At 41.4% G+C, this 16,724-nt stretch overlaps 1 protein-coding gene across 1 annotated transcript in view; it reads left to right on the top strand.

Annotated features, from left to right (window-relative positions):
* The first annotated feature begins 1,088 nt into the window (after positions 1–1,088).
* Positions 1,089–16,724, top strand: part of ppfibp2b (PPFIA binding protein 2b) — a 77,081-nt gene continuing 61,445 nt past the window's right edge. The window contains 1 exon segment of the mRNA XM_037106724.1: positions 1,089–1,384. The gene's annotated coding sequence lies outside the window, so the exon portion shown is untranslated.

Below are 16,724 nucleotides of genomic sequence, written 5' to 3'. Positions count from 1 at the left end.
ATTTCTTTGGCTCTCCTGATCCAAGTCAAACTGTTGAATGAAACCATGGAAACACGGTCAACGTGAGGAAAGTTGTCCGGGTCCTCGGCCATGTCTCAAAACTGAACTTTTTTCACTTGTAATATATATCTATGTCACGAATACAGAAGTTGATCTCTTAGTGAGGCTCACACTAACATTTTATTGGACATGTAGGGAAAAAAAACAGTTTATAAACAATGTATGAAAAGTAAATACAAGGTAGATTTCAATACATACGATAAATGAAATGACCCTGCTTGGCCCGGAAATAATGTATATATTAGTGCTATTTTGGCCCCTCTTCCTTATTTTCTCACATGCACCTTTTACATGAAACATTCTAGCCAGACATAAGCAGATCAGTTTGATCAGACAAACACTAGGCCTGTGCATGTCAACAGAGATGCGAATTAATTCCTAGTACTTTTTATTGAAACATACTTTATACCACTAGATGACAGTGTTGAGTCGCATTACAACAGCAAGAGACGCAGACGTCCGAGCCTAGAGTTTATTGTGCCATTTGTGTTTTATTCTTAAAGTTATCTTCCTATTCATCATGAGGTGCAGTGGATATATGGGAGGTTGTAAGGCAGGCAAACTCGGGGGAACTTTTCCTGGAGTTTTGTAGTTTAATCTCTTTAAATCAAATGATGCAGGGGAAATTATTAAGAATACCGCCTACACGTTGCTGCCTTCATGTGCTGTCGGATAAAGGCATTTCTTATTAGTTTATAACGTCCCTCTATATTTACTCTCAGTAAGAATATTACAAGCAGACTACATTGAAAAGGAGATTGCACGCATGTTATTTGTATTTCAGATAAGCATTGACTGTAATATTTGTAAGTGATCAACATTGCTGGCTGTAGGACGGATACTTGATAAAGAAACACTCGAGTGTCAAATTAATCGCTTGCATTAACTGCAAGTACAAGTCGGAGTGCTTGTTGATAAACTCGCTTACTCTGCCCAGTATCAATCTATCCTGAGCACTGGCGATGGAGCGCTTGGGATATTACGAGGGGCCCGTGAAGGCACCGTGCCTATCACATGGCAGGTGGTAGTTGAGGAAGCCCGCTGCTCAGCGCAAGTCAGCGCGGCGCACGGTCCGGACCGGGGAGCGCTCAACAGCCCAGGAGCGTGTGTGAGTGCGTCTGTGTGTGTGAAGGGCATGCGTGTGTGCGCGCGTGTCCGTGTGCCCACTTTATCTTCAAGTGTCGCCCACAAACACCACGAAAGGATTTAGTTCGACAAAGCTTCAGAGGAGACGCATCTTGTAAGTAACACAACTGCACGGAGATAACGAGCCTACTGTAGGAGCGCTGCTGCTGCTGCTGCTGCTGCCGGGAGACTCTGTCAGGTTAGCTTGGTGCTGTTGGCATGTGTCATGTACTTAATTTCTGTGTTCATTTTGTATAAATACTGTTGTGAATCGGAGATAAGTTTGTTATAAACTTAACATCTGAGTTTGTCAGACTAAAGGCACGTTTCTTAAAGGGGCACACCATGAATTGTTAAACTCAGAATTTTAATATTTACATTATTAAAGAGGGTATAATACAAACTCTTTTTTTTTCATAAGTGAATAAACAAGCTGTTATCAGAGGGAAATGAGGTCCTCAGAACACTGTTCGAAGCTGGAAAGATGGCAGGGTCCGCCACTTATAAACAAAGTAATAGAGCCTGAAATTGAGTCGTCCTTTAAAGGTGTGTTATGTAGTTTTTGTCAGGAGACAAAGATCTTTTTGTACCTTAACAAACTAAGTAAATACACTTTCTTTGTTTTCATGACTGAATAAACTGAATAAACAAACTGACTTTAATGGACAACACAACTCTATGTGAAAAAATGTATATTTCTGAGTTTGTATTATCACCTCATTAATATTGTGATCGGTCAGTTTGTCAATTCAGGTTATTCAGTCTTGAAAACGAAGAAATGTTGTTTATTTGAGTTTGTTCAGGCATTAAAAATAACAGTCATTGCAGATCTTTCTCTTCTGATATAAAATGCTTCCCCAAAATCATGTATTATGTCTGTCATTGCTTCTCTTCGGCTGTCCATCCTGAATAATTTTCCGGTTTTGACCTGAATGTGTGCTGCAGGGATTTTTCAGTCACACCCTGTACTTACACGAACAAGAATATATTTATATTTATACTACAATTTTCTTTTGATCATGCTGCAGGCCTGTTGTGAACTGTAAGTCAAATCATCCCTGTGGTCACCCTACCGTAGGTACCTCAAGTTGCTTGCTGTCATAAGTGTAATAGTAATGTACTGTAGCACACACCGAATAGATGTACCGTGGATTATTTAGTACAGACTTTTATGTAATTTGCTGGACTTCCTTTTCAATCTAAAAGCAAATTTGACTTGTGTACGAGCGTCACGCTCCAGGACAGAAAACATGGCACTTTTATTGTGACGCTGGTGCCTCCCCGCTTGCTCAGTCATGCACTGGCAGCTTGGAGCTATTAAATGATGTTTAGTTGCACTGACACATGCTGTGTAATTGCAGATCATCAATTTCTGACAGCGTGAGTAAAAAGGGGGGGGAAACCAGGGGATGCTGATATGCTAATGGCATGATATCAAGGCTGATGTGTGGCTCCCCTCTGCTGAAGCATCTGCTGCTTCATCTAACACTGGCGATAGTGTACACACACACACACTGGCATGCACGTGCACACGCACAAACATCACAGACAGGCGACTTTAGAGGGCTGAAGGAGCCTCCTGCCACTGAATACAGCGGCCCGGTGCCTCTTTCTATTGCAAATCTCATTTAAAAGGGAGACAGTTGAAAGGCATCATCGCCGCCGTCGACAGTGAATTGATTAAGCAGCCTGCTTTGGTTAGCACTTGGGTGGCACGAGCACTTAGAAACAACAGAGGCCGTAAAACAGGAGCTGAAGTGAAGTGGCAATAGATAAATGCCCCAAATTTCCAACTTCAACAGTTATACGACAGTTTGTTTTGACAGTGTTATTAGCCCACTTTGGAGCAGCTTTTAGAGCACATACGCATGCATAGTGCACGCACACTGGATCAGCAGAGGATGGCACTCATCCCTGTGATCAAAGCCGCTTGTGTAATACCAAGAGTGGTGGTTTTTCTCCGCGGCTGTATAGGTTCAGATGATTTCTCTGTCATCTTAACCACTGCTCCTAATCACACCACTGAGTGTAGCTCACTGGAGGTAATCTACTGTTCTCTGATGGCGACGAGGGATATGAATGAGGAAAGAGAGAGAGATGTATAGCAGGCAAGATTAAGGCAGTGGAATGGGTAAAAAAAAAAGAGAGAGAGATGAGAGAGGATGCGAAAAAGGAGGAAAAGGGTAGAGACCAGGAAGACAAAGTCAGGCTGTTAATCTACAAGGAATAATCCTCCACATGCGGAGGGGAGCGGAAGAAGAGATAGTGGTGGAGAGAGAGAGAAAAAGGAAAAGAGGCAGAAAAGAATGAAATGAGTGTAGTTTATTAGAGGTTATCTGTGTGGCTGTCAAGGGAGAGAGAAGGGGAGGAAAGGAAATGAGAAAAAGGTTGAAGAAGAAGAAGAGCAGAGGATAGATAGTACACAGGCTAGAGTCATACTCCTGTCGGAGGGCAAAAGGAATGAAAAGAGCCCTCTTTGGATTTCTGTAAAAGAAACAAGAATAGAGATAAATTACAGAAACGGATTAGGATTTTGAATTTGATGTTTTCAGACATCGCTTTGCTTATGCGACAGCGAACACTACAGCAACGGCACACCTGAGTGGACGTGGGACGAGTCGAGGAATTAATATGTGATAAAGGAAAGTACTGTGTTGGTGCAAATACTCGATAAACTATTTAAAAATATGCAAATACAGTGTATCACCATGGCGTTTCATGGAACTTAACAACAACTTTAATCCCCTTTTTGAGTGTGGTTGCGGTGCAGCCTGTGCTGTCTGTAGACGGGTTTTGGCACACTCTCTCTTAAGATACAAGCCTCCTGTGTGAGGGAAGAAGCAGGGAGAATAATAAAGGTTTGAGATGACTCACCTTTTTTCCGGTGGTTTGAAAACCAAATCTCAGTGTATTTATTGGGGCATTATCTTGGCATTAATGGGTCTGTTTCTGAACCTATAGATGGTTGTGGTTCTTTAAAATAAAGTTATATTGTCTATTGTAGGATTTAAACTTTAAATATCTGCTTTAGAGCTCAAAGAATACTTGATTTTGGGACAGATGCTTATACAGGTAGGAGTCAGAAATTTTGATATAGATATATCCACCACATGCACATTTTTCAGATTTTCCTCTAGTTAAAATGGATGGCAGGGGTGAGGCGAGGAAGCGTTAAGTGGCAAACAAAGATTGAAAGAAGGGGAATTAGCTGTGTTGTAAGCAAAGGAGTGGAAGATAAAAGCTTGTATTATTTGATTTTGTTTCCATTTGCTCGGACTGTGCTGACTGAGAAAAAAAAAAAAAGAAGAAGTGATTGTGATGCTGTTAAGATGATGTAGCACTTTAGGAGCAGAGCCAAATTTATGAACACACTCACGCATAGTTGTTGAATAACGTCTGCTTTTCAGCATCGAATGGAAGCGTCTTGGAGCTGGCGATAACCAATAATGTCGTATATACGATAAACCAGTATTAGTATTCAACTCTGGTTGGAGCACATTTTTCACAACACTTGACCCTCCTCTAAAAAAATCGGTGTGAGCATAGCTGTAGTCCAACCCGTGTCTGTTTGACTTGTCAGGAACAATTCAAGCATAGAGTTGACAAGCAGAGGAGAGAAGAGGTGAGGGAGGGAGGTAAAGAAAAAAAGAGTGAGGGCGATGAGGCCGTGAGGGCAGGAAAGGAGAGCATAAAATATGCATAAAGCATAAAATGTATGATATATTGAATGAGATCTGCAACATGTTGACCAAAAGCTGTAAAAGAAAAAAAAAAGTTTTTATACTCTTGAAGTGGTGAGGAATTTATTTTTTCACATGGTTACACTATGCTGGAAGTGGTTATGTAAATAATGCTTAATAGGCAGTTTTGAGGGGCCAGCTTCACACTGGTTGTTCTTTTTACAGCTACAACTTGGAGCTACACTGATGTTTGTGCACTGGAGTCTTGTCCCAGGAGCACAAAACACTTTTACTGCATTCTGAAATTTGAAACAGCCACTCTAGTAATCAGATGAATTATTGTGAGAATAGTGCAACACAGACAGATCGGAAGTGAGAACAGTAATAAGGTGGCAGTGTGCAGGAGTCCACATCGAGGGACTGACCGGCATGTTATGCTATTAAACAAAGGAAAAGTTATCTGATGCTGAACACTGCTTGAATAACCCTAATCAGTTATTTAATACATCATACTTTCCTATGAGCAATATTATATTTGAGTATTTGACCTACTTACCATAAATATAGGTTATGTTTTTGGACGTGCTCCTGTGTTACAAGGATGAGATCCTCGTCATGCAGGAGTTTAACTTAGATCAGTACTGATAATCACTCCAGGAGACGGATCTGATGTCAATATTTGATCTTGATTTGATTTGGGTGTATTATTTGTTTTAACTCTGCCCTCTGTTGCACAGTTCCTGGTACATGTTCTGCACTGACCTGTCTCTCTTTGGGTTTCACTGTTGGACAGTGTGAGTTTATGAGGCCTACATCAATATGTTACCAATCATTTTTATAAAAGGAGATATCTCATTTTGAATTTAAATCCGTTCAAGATTTCAGTGCACAGGTAACGTGGGAATTTGGGGGGAAGGACGAAATGTAGATGGTATCACAGGTTTGAATATTTGTCCCAGTCCCACCTTTTTATGGTTTAGCTGAGGCCTGTCGATCTGGGGAGGAAGAACTGAAAATGCAAAATAAACTTTAATTCATCTGAGTATTAGTCCTGCCAAAACACACGTCGTAGTGACGTAGATGGATGTTTCTGTTCCTCTTTGCTTTGGAGCGGTAGGACGGTGCTGATGATTTGTTTTCTTCAAAGCCTGAGGTTTGGATTGGTTCAGCTGAAATGAAGTGGGTTTGTGTGTGTGTGTGTTTGTGTGTTAGAGTGTGTGTGGGCACCTGCTTCTTGATGACATTTACCTGAGACCCTTGAAAAGACAAGCACACGCAGCCTATGCTTCTGTGACTGTAACATCATCCTGTAAGGTGATCCGTCTCTGTTCTTGTCTAGATAGCTTGTTAACAGGTCGTGACTCTGACTCTTTGTAACTCTAGTCTGCTGTAGCCAAGGTGCCAGTCTCTGGGCTGCAGCACTTCACTCTTTTGTCCGGCGACATGCTTGGCTGTCGTGGAGATATATATGTTGTTTTTTTTTTATCACCCTCTGCTAGCTTGTGCTTAGAATTTTTCTCAGCAGATGGAACGTCATTTCTTTTTGGACAGAGCTTTGGTGGAGGCTAATGAGGATGTTGCTCTATTGCACTCACAGGGCTGCTGGCCAGAATCTTTGAACTCGATCTGAATCAGCTGTCAGAGCACAAACGGTTCATGGTCTCAGTCGGTTTCCTCCGCTGGGGCTCCAGCAGGAGGTGGCTCTGGCATTTACTATCATCATTCAGGGCTTCAGACTGCGACCATTTGGTTACATGTTTTTGGAGACAGTGCAACTGTGTTTTATAGCTAGAAGCAGTGCTGCAAATCTGATCTCCTCATGATTTTGTTGTCTGAAACCATCCTTCTATATCGTGTGAACCGCTAGGAGCAGCGATTCTGCTGGCCAACACAGCAATTAAAAAAAATAATCACAAAAGACAACTAAACATTTCACCACATTTCCTAGTATGTATGCAGTTTTAAGTAATGTGACTCTACTCAAACGACCCAATCTGCTGCCCTCTACTCTCATGAGATACACAGTGATACTTTCCAATAAGCATTGAACCCGCAGAGAGTTATCAGTTATACGTTGTATGGAAGAAAATGAAATATTGGTTGTTAAGTACTCCATTGCTGTACTACCGCTTTAAATATCTCATACCTGACCCATCTTGATTCTTTGTTCAGATTTGGTATCCTGTGGCTAAAATTATGTTGACACTTGCTACATGTTGCTAAGGCTTCACTTCCCCTTCCCCGTTTTCCCAGCCCTTTACTGAAAGAGAACAAATTGCAAACCAAGTATTAGCAGCAAAAGATACTTAAGCATAAAGATTTTCATATTGCAGAATTTAAATTATTGATATGTTTACATGTCAAAGGGGGTGTCATGTTACTGGTCAGTAAATGATAAACCACTGCAGTAACTACAGACAATAGTGTGAAAAGTAAGAAAAAAACAATTTCCTCCTAAAATTTGGTGTAGATTTTCACAAACGTATACATTCAAAGAACCAATATCCTTAAAGTGATAAATCAACTTGAACAAAAATAACTTTAATCCACCATCAACAAACTTTAGTATTATTGTAATATGTTCCTATTTCTTTGTAAAATACTCAACAAAGCCGATGGGTGACATTATTTTTTGTAGTTTCAGTACTTGGTTAGGTGAATTATATCATGAATCTATTTGATTCATTCACCACAGAACATTTACTGTATGGTCTGGTTTGCCACATCCACCCAGTCTGTTGGCCCTGCTGCCGTACCACCAGACTACAGAGCAGCTTCCCTCCTCAGACTGTGTTCTCAGTCTCAGGCTCCTGAACGCATCCTCAACACGCCAGCCTGAGTAGTTGATAATTTTGTATTAATTAGTCCATATAGTTGTTGTTTTTGAGTGATTGTAGCTTCAGCTACAAGGAAGGGAATCACCACAACAATGTATTATACAATCTTGACTGGCTTTGTATTGTTAGATTATTCTTAAATCTTGATATCATGCAGGTTCCACTCACACTAAATGGTGCTGACTCACAACAAACAACCAGCAGTGGCATTTTGAGTTGTGGTTTTGTCGTGCACAGTGTAAACTGATGCGCGAATGCACACACATGTCTGAACTGCCCTGGATAGCACGTGACCTGCTGGCCATGATGCTCTGCTCTGTCATCTCACCGACTTCAACACATGGCACAATGAACTGCCATCCACCCGCCCAGTTCATTGCTCTCTGTGGCTCCCATTGGCTTTTTCCATTTCCCAGCTAAGTACTGATTGGTTGGTCCCAGCTGTCACATGAGGTTGTGACTGTCTTTAATGTGTATGTATTAAGTGGTGTTGACATGTTGTTTTTACAGCGCTGGCTTGCTGACACTAGTCTCTGAGCTCTCTGCTGGTTTCACGCCCCAGGCCATGTCAGGGCTTCAAAACGAACCGGAAAATAAAATCTGCTTCTGCTTTGGAAATACAAAAATGTCCACTGCACAGCTGTACTTCCTATTTCAGCTGTTGCTCAGAATTAATTCATAGTTTCTTTTTTATTTTTTTCTTGACCAACAGTTACAAAGAGGAAAGAAAGAAACTGCACACACGAGAGATTTGAAAGGGAAATTTTAGTTTTGTTATGGGGCCTGTAAAGTTTTTTTTTCTTCAGGCAAGGAATTTATGCAATGAGGCCGCTCTCCTGTGATTACTGTCCTGGAAAAAAAAAATGAAGGTCCAGGAAAAAGGGAGGACAAAACTTTTTAAAATATACCCTGCTGGTGTTTTATCTTGAGACTTGAAGTGAAAGATGAGATGATGAGTCTCTCCACCATCTCCTCTCTAAAAACATGTGTATGATGGCAATTATTTTTTATTTCGGCTTGGTTTTATAGCTGTTTTGCTGCCTGTGTGTTTGTGTCAAACTGTGTTTTGGAGGCCCTTTCTGGAATTAAATGAAACAAGCATAAGCCATTGTGTGTAACACTTAAAAGACTCATGCCAGAAATAAATGCAGAAATGATAAGACTGTTTTTTTCTTGAAGCTCATGCTGAGAATGCCACTAGAAACTTCAGCCATATGTTTAACTGTGCCAGTTTTTCTACCATCTCATAAGTGATAATACATATGTTGGACTGGTTACTCACCACTTGAGCTGCATCAGACCATGTTTTTGTCATGTATACAACCCAACAGAACCAAACAGTGATGTGTAAGAATGTTTAATAATATGCAACTTGACAGCTGACACAAAGCTAGAGACCATCCATGAACAGAACAGTCATGTAAGGAAAATGCTGTAATTATTGACCACAGTAAATGCTGCTTCATTCTACGCTGACCATTTGCCATTAGCAGAAGAACCCGTCTGGTGGTTTTAGCTTCCAAGGAAGGGAAGTTGTTTACATGAGCTTGAGAGCATTGGCTGTGGATATGTATAGATGTTCTGTCTCACAAACAGTTCAGTCTAAAGGCCCAGTCAAACCAGCAGCAGCAAAAATGTGTAGCTTTGGTGAGCTACCCAAATTGGTGCTGTTGACAAGTGGCTAACCATGTTGACATTTGAGGGAAAGGAAACAGACGGCAACTACAGAACAGAAAGCTATTGTAGCTTATTACCTGTGTTGCGCTATACACTTCAATTTAGCCTTATGTCAAAATGTAAAGCTCCTGGCAGAATGACTTCATAAATGCCACCAGCAGAGTTGATTTGACCGCTTTTCCAAGAAAAAGATGACTGATAACATGGCCAGAATTCTTAGGTAGCTACAAAATATAGTGGGCAACATAAACAGTAACTAGAGGATCCAACAACTGCTGCTCTTTGCTAACTACCTGGGCTGTAGCTAGCTACTGCTAGTTTATTAGCTCATGGCACAGTTAGCTGTGGAGCCAGTGGCTCTCGAGTTAGCCTGGGTTGAAACCTCGCATCACAGGGGGGAGTCACCACGAGCAACTGGGCTCAGCTCAACCAAGTTTAACCGCCAGAGAATGAACACAACTTCCAAGGCCACTGGAGGTCAGTTTGAAGACAGGGGATACTGTATGGAGGTGATTTACAGCGGTTGTGATAAGGATGTCTACAGCGACGAGAAGACACTGCTGGCCAGAATATTTTCTTCCACTTGTGAGGTTATGTTGTTCATTTATTGTATCAATAGAGCTTGTGAAACATCACTGCTGTCATGTATCTCCTAGTTTAAACTGAAGGGGCTACACTATCAGTCTATTGCCTATTGAAGTACAGAGTGGTAATAAGGGACAGGTTAGGCAGGGGCTAGCTGGTTAGGATGCTAAATTCAATAGACGTCTCTGCAGCATAGTACATAGATGTGTTTGACATCATCAGCACTGTAATTTTATTTATTTTTTTCACATTCTGTTTATAATGTTAGTCTCTCTACAGTCATTGCAGTGCAGAAAGGTAGTCCCACACTAACCCGTAACCACAATTAGGTTACTTCGGTGTTCCTTATGGACCCTATATACTCTTAAAGAGAAAATAGAGAAAAATGAGAATATGGAAATACATTAAAAGGCAAGGCAAGTTTATTTGTATAGCACACAAATAAACTTGCCTTCCTATCCATAGGCCCATCCATTCTGTACATTGAGCTGCAGGTGTCAGGTTAGAGAGACTCTCCTTTGCTTCCACTTGGGTTGCCAAACACATGGTGTAAAATATCATGGGAGAAACACTCCAAGACTTGAAAAACCAGAGAACCCGAGAACCAGAGATGTCTGATTGTGAGGCTGTTATTGTGTTCTACCTGACAACCTCGCCCCCACTGCTGCTGCACAGTACTCGAATGTGTGACGAACCTGCGCAACCTCTCTTGTCAGAGTAATTTTACTCTGGTCATCACACACACACACACACACACACACACACACACACACACACACGCACTCACTTCCAAGTATGAGACCTAACTAACGATCATTTATTAGCGTACTTGTTTGTTGAGATGGAAGAGCTGAAAATAGCTTACTCCTGAGATGTTTCTGTAGAAATCAACCACAGGTGGGTTTCATCAGACCTTTAGACATGCTTCTGTAGAAACCATTTGTGCCAGAAATATTCACAATGTGAGAATAAATGTAACCAGTTACCAGAGTTTTAAAGTGGCTTTTGCTTGATTTAAAAAAAAAAAAAAAGTTTTATGTGCGACTACTTGTGTTTCGATGACATGTTGCCACGATGACATTGAAGCAGGAGCATGCAGTATTTCTTTTTTTGCCTCAGTTCTCAAACTCGACCTCTGCACCTCCTCATGCTCTGTTTTCAGCCTTTAGACAGCCTTCAGAAAATCAAGCCCGTGATGGGAGTATTTGGCTTGTCACAAGGCGAGTCGGCGTTCTTTTTGGCTGCTCCACATGCAGAAGGCTGTGCACGTCCCCTCAGATGGTGAAAGCCTGATTCAATACAAGAAAATCTTTGCAACTTGTGATTCCACCACCTCCTTATCCAAAATGTATGTTTGATGCCATAAATCCTGTATCAACTAGTGGCAAAGAGGCATGATGACAAACAGTGGGGAATGACTTTTGAGGGACAGTAGTGTGTGTGTGTGTGTGTGTGTGTGTGTGTGTGTGTGTGTGTGTGTGTGTGTGTGTGTGTGTGTGTGTGTGTGTGTGTTGCTTTCACACAAAGCTGAGATTGTCCAGTTTTCTTTTCCAGTTTGTATGATGTGAATGTACCAATATCCATCTCTTTGGTATTGTTGTGACATGCATATTGAGAAAGGAGGTAAACACTGTAACATAAACAGTCACAGTAACACCAGTTGCTTGACTGCTAAGATAGGCAAATGGTGAAAATGAAATCACGACTGAGTGTGAGAGAGTGAGAGAAAGAGTAGGAGAGAGAGAGAGAGAGACGTTCAGGCTGAACTTAAGGACAGAACAGGAAACGTCCTCGTCTTAAATGTCAGTGGTCCCGTCGCATTGACTTTAATTGGTGAGGAATCTGGTGTTTCTTGTTGGGTTGGTTCCACTTTAACACAAACACACACACACACACACACACACACACACACACACACACACACAAACAGAAACAGAAACACACACAGACATACACAGTTGTATTTACCCTGTGTGACAGGAGGGCCTGGGGGGCTTAGGTCTGGCCTCTAGCTGGTGACACTAATCCAAAGAGGCTAAGCCAAATGAGGAGGAACGGTAAACTCACACACTCACCCCCCTCTGTGTGTGTTCGTGTGTTTCCCCATTGTGTTTCTCTGCGTTAATGTTTGACCGTCCTTCTCAACCGTACAGGTTCACACGCATTCTGGTGTTTCCGTTGTCACAGGCTCATCACGATGATTGCACCTTGTGAAGGTTTTGGTGATGCTGGAATTTTCAAATGTCCAGTTTTCCAAGTCAAACAGTGACAGCTCTCTGTAGATGTTTGACAAGGAGATTCCCTTAATATTTAACAAGCTGAAGCCCCCGAATCTCTGATTGTGTGGTATTGATTCACTCTGAGGAAAAGTTTTTGTCCTGTGTTCGTCCCTTAGTTAAAGGCTAGTTCTGGTCACCGGAGGTGCTGTTTTGCCTTTGCGTGCTACTCTTATGTAACAGTGAATACTTTCATGATTTGCATGTGTAATGTATGCACATCCTAATGTCTTTGCCAAATTCTGTATATATGTGAGCACGCTAGAATAATGTTCCCAACCTTCTGTTCCTGTCAGGCAAGTTAGAAATCAGCTGCAGATGGAAGATTTTCTCCTCATAGATCTCTACTGTTCCCGGTTCACTGGCTCACTCCCCCCCCCCCAAATTTCCCCTTGTGTTATAATCAGGAATGCAGTGAAGGGTGAACCCACCTTTTGTATTTGCAAGAATGAGAAGTAAGACAAGTTTCCATCATTACACAAATTGATGTTGTGCCATACATCTTAATCAAACTGAATTAGTTGATCAATAGAATCAAATACCATTCAGTCGAGAGTGCTGATGGCCTGCTGGGGAAACAGACCGTAGATGGTAGATGCACATTCATAGAACAGCACATTTAGTCATTTGGTTTCATGTATGAATATGATAATGTATACAAATATTTTATTTATAAAAACAGACAAAAATGGAGTAGTTAAGTAGCCAATTCTGTCATATTTGGGAATAATGTTTTACACAAGGACTTAAAGGGGTAATGTAAGATATGATCTGAGTTTTAGTTAAAGTAAAATAATGTGCGTGTAACATCCTGAATGGCGCTGACTGTGTTGCCTTTTTATCCTGTGAAGTTTCTCATGATTCAGTCATAAATGTAATATTTTAAGATGTTGATATGCACATTTTGACAGTTGTTCTTTTTTAGTGACCATTCTGTGTCTACCTGTGAAGTCCCACATACAACCTGCTTTGTAAGTGTGTGTACACACTAAATAACATCCCTCTGTTGAATGAAACGCTGCATTTTTTAAAAGTTACACCAGTTATGGACACATGTCTTAAACACATTCAGAAATGAAACCCAGTAATATATAAGAAGTTGTAGCTGCTAAAAGGGGTCTTTGCCAGCCTGTGTGGTGAGTACCAGTTTGCCTTTGACAAAGAATTCCAAATCACTAATAAGTATATGATTCATTCCATGTCGTTTTCATTGATTCATTGTTTCATTCTGACCTCAGAGCAGCTCTGCCTCTGGGAAATGTTTGATGAACAGAAAGCACAATCTGCACTGAATTAGCTGTCACAACATTATCATTAGGAGAGATTCTCTGGAGCCTCTCCGCTGACTGAATGAATGGTGGGCTGACACTGGGGAAATTAATATGAAAGTGAGTGTGTTTCACTGACATGCGGTTGTGTGTGCCCGCATGTCTCCATCCTCTTCTGATTACAGTAAGTCAGCTCCATGATAAGTAATAAGCCATGCTCATGATAATGGTCCATAGGCTAAGTGTCGTACATCAATCCGCTCAGTGTCAGCTCATATCAGCTCTGCTGGGTTCCTTTGTTGGGTGAAGCTGCGCCCTGGGTGAATTCTCTTTATAGTTTATCTCTTCTTCACTCTGGCTCTTTATCTTTCTGTCACTGTGTATGGTTTTTTTTTCTCCTTCAGTACATTTAATTGTATCACGCTTTAATATTTGAATGTTTGTAATCACCACACCCCAGACACAAAGTTACCCCGAATCTCAGTGAGCTTAATGATATTTCATGGCATTTCATTCGTGACACTGGCTTATATTCATTCAAACGGTCAGTCACAAATACACTTTCTACAGGTTTAAGCAATTGATCTTAGCTGCTGGTGGCCTTGGGCAAGTTGTTAGTCTTGTTCTAACTATAGTCAAGCTGGTCCACAACAATCATTACAAAAATGTTCCCGTACTGGCTTCCAGCCAGGTGTGAGTGTGTGTAAACAGGAACCACAGTAGCCGCGCGTCAGTATCCTTCAGGCTGCTGCCACAAGATAAAAGGTGTGAAGTCAGCTAGCGTGTTTATACATCAAGGTAGTCATTTGTTTCAGAAGTCTGCAATTCTTTGTGATTTATGTGACATGGCCAGCAGGCCTCCTGACAAGTATGTGAAAATCCAGAGGAACCAGTATATGGGACAGTAAAACTTCCACACATGCATCATCTCCTTGTGCAGCACATTGATTCTACAGTTTTGTAAAAAGTACTGCTCAGTCATACTTAAATGTTAAAGTTTTGTGTTAAATTATCTGACATAAATGTACTCAAGTATTAAAAGTAAATTATACACACATTTACATGTAGACTATGGGTCCTTGATCAGGGTCTTAAGCTCAGTCAAGATAAAACCCAGGCTGTCCTCATCGCCTTTCCTGCCACACTTTGCAAAATCTCCCATTTAATCTTGTCCATCCCTTGTTTTACCACGTTCTCTGTTGTCATGTTAGATTCCATCCTTTGAGCAACACCGAAACGGCATTTTTCACCCGAAGAACATTTTCCGACTACGCCCCTCCAGACATCCAGACTCAACTACTGTACTGCTCATCTGCATGGTTTACCTAGTCAGGGCATAAAAAAACATTACAGTATGTCCAGAACTCAAGAGCTGCAAGAGTTGTCTGCCACTCTCGGTACCGGGAGAATATCACACCAACCCTTCAACACCTGCTCCAGCTTCCAGTTCAATACCGCATCATGTATAAGAGTCTTCTTCTACCTGCTCTCTATAAGTCTCTAGATGGTGTGGCACCTCCCTCACTGTCCAGTCTTTTATATCATTACTGTTCAGCCTGCTCACTTTGCTCCTCTGATGCCCATCTTCTCTCATTTCCTGCTTCCAGACTTTGCACTGTAGGTGGCAGATGCTTTAGTGTGGCTGCTCTTTTCTTGTATTATTGTCCTCTATTCCGTTGTCTCCTTTATCATGTATTGACTGTTTTAATCTGAAATGTTTTAAAATGAACTTTTATTAATGTCATATCACTTATTATTATGATATGATAGCCATAGATTGCTCAGCCCTAAAAAGTAGTTAGTTGCTGCAATGTATCTGTTTGGATATCAGAGGATTCATGTGTCTGAAGCAGTACAGAGTACAGGCCCGTGTTGTGATGCGATATAGTTGCTCTGACTTATTTCTTTTCCCTCTGCCCTTCCTGTGACTCTTGTCGACTGCACGCAAGATCAGACATGGAAAGCCCGACATGCTGTGTGCTCTGTGTGTAGCAGACTCACTGTGTTGTTGTGTAGTAATGCACTGGAGGGTACAACAACCTCACCTCGGTTTATTCAACTTTTATTTTTCGTTTTTTTCCCCAACTCTTTATGGCTCCAGTTAATTGTCAACATTACAATAAATAACATCCAGCTGATGACAACTGGGAACTTTCAACGGAAATGATTTGCAGTAATGATTGAAAGCTCGCATCGCAGTTTGTTACGCTCATGATGATCATTGACTAGAAGTCATGTGTTGTTTTGTGTTTATGGTTCATTACCCTCACTCTGAGGGCAAAATAGATTACAGCCGAAAACGAGAGCAGAAGTCAGCTGGACGGACCGGAGAGTAACGCAGAGCACAGCCAAGGAGAAAAGAATCAGATAATCTATGGAGAGAGCAGAAAAGCAGAGCCTCGTTTCCTTGAGAGAACTGAGCAGAGCTTGAATCAAATGCACTTTAGCAGGACTAAATAGGACAATAAAGAGCAGAGCAGTCCAACACAGAGCAGTACAGACGAGTGCAGCGCTGGAAGTCACATGAAACTATATATTCCTGCTCCGCCAGCAGCCATGCATCAGCCACGGTTCACAGATCACACACTACCCACAGTCATACAGTAGAAAAGATAATCTAACCCACAGACTTAGCTCTCAGATGATACTTTTTATAGCTTTTCTCTCACCCTCTGTGTCTGTGTGCTGGGCTGGTGGTGAAAAAGCAGCCCACTGATAGAAAAAATAATCTCACTAAATAAAAAAGTTATGCTTGTTGCTGTCATGAAGCAGATACTGCAGCCTGTAGTCGTGTCAGTGAAAAAACGGAGGCATTCAAGCAAAATTAGCTGTCTCAGCAATGAGAAACGCTGCAGCACAGTATTATTGTAATTGTTGAGAATTTAGTGTTTTGTCTGAAACACTTTGTTTTACCTTGAGTGTGTTCATTTGCAGCGTGGTCGGCCTCAATGGAACCAAGACATAACCCGTGTTGCTGTGGTGAAGCTGTGTGCAGGATGGCAACAGTGCAGCTCTCAGCTTTCATGCTGCCACAACTGGCAACCTCATCTTCCAACACAACATGGTCCCGCTGTCATGTTACGTACATGATTACATGTTGGTTAGATTCTTACTTAGCTCATTGAAAATATTTACTAATATTATTGTTACAAATATTTTAGCTGTATTACATGAATGACAAGCTGAACCGATGCCATAGACCCCGTCTCAATTTAA

Source organism: Acanthopagrus latus, chromosome 8 (assembly GCF_904848185.1).
Source record: "Acanthopagrus latus isolate v.2019 chromosome 8, fAcaLat1.1, whole genome shotgun sequence".
NCBI classification, from domain to species: domain Eukaryota; kingdom Metazoa; phylum Chordata; class Actinopteri; order Spariformes; family Sparidae; genus Acanthopagrus; species Acanthopagrus latus.
This window is presented reverse-complemented; position numbering and strand designations above follow the sequence as displayed.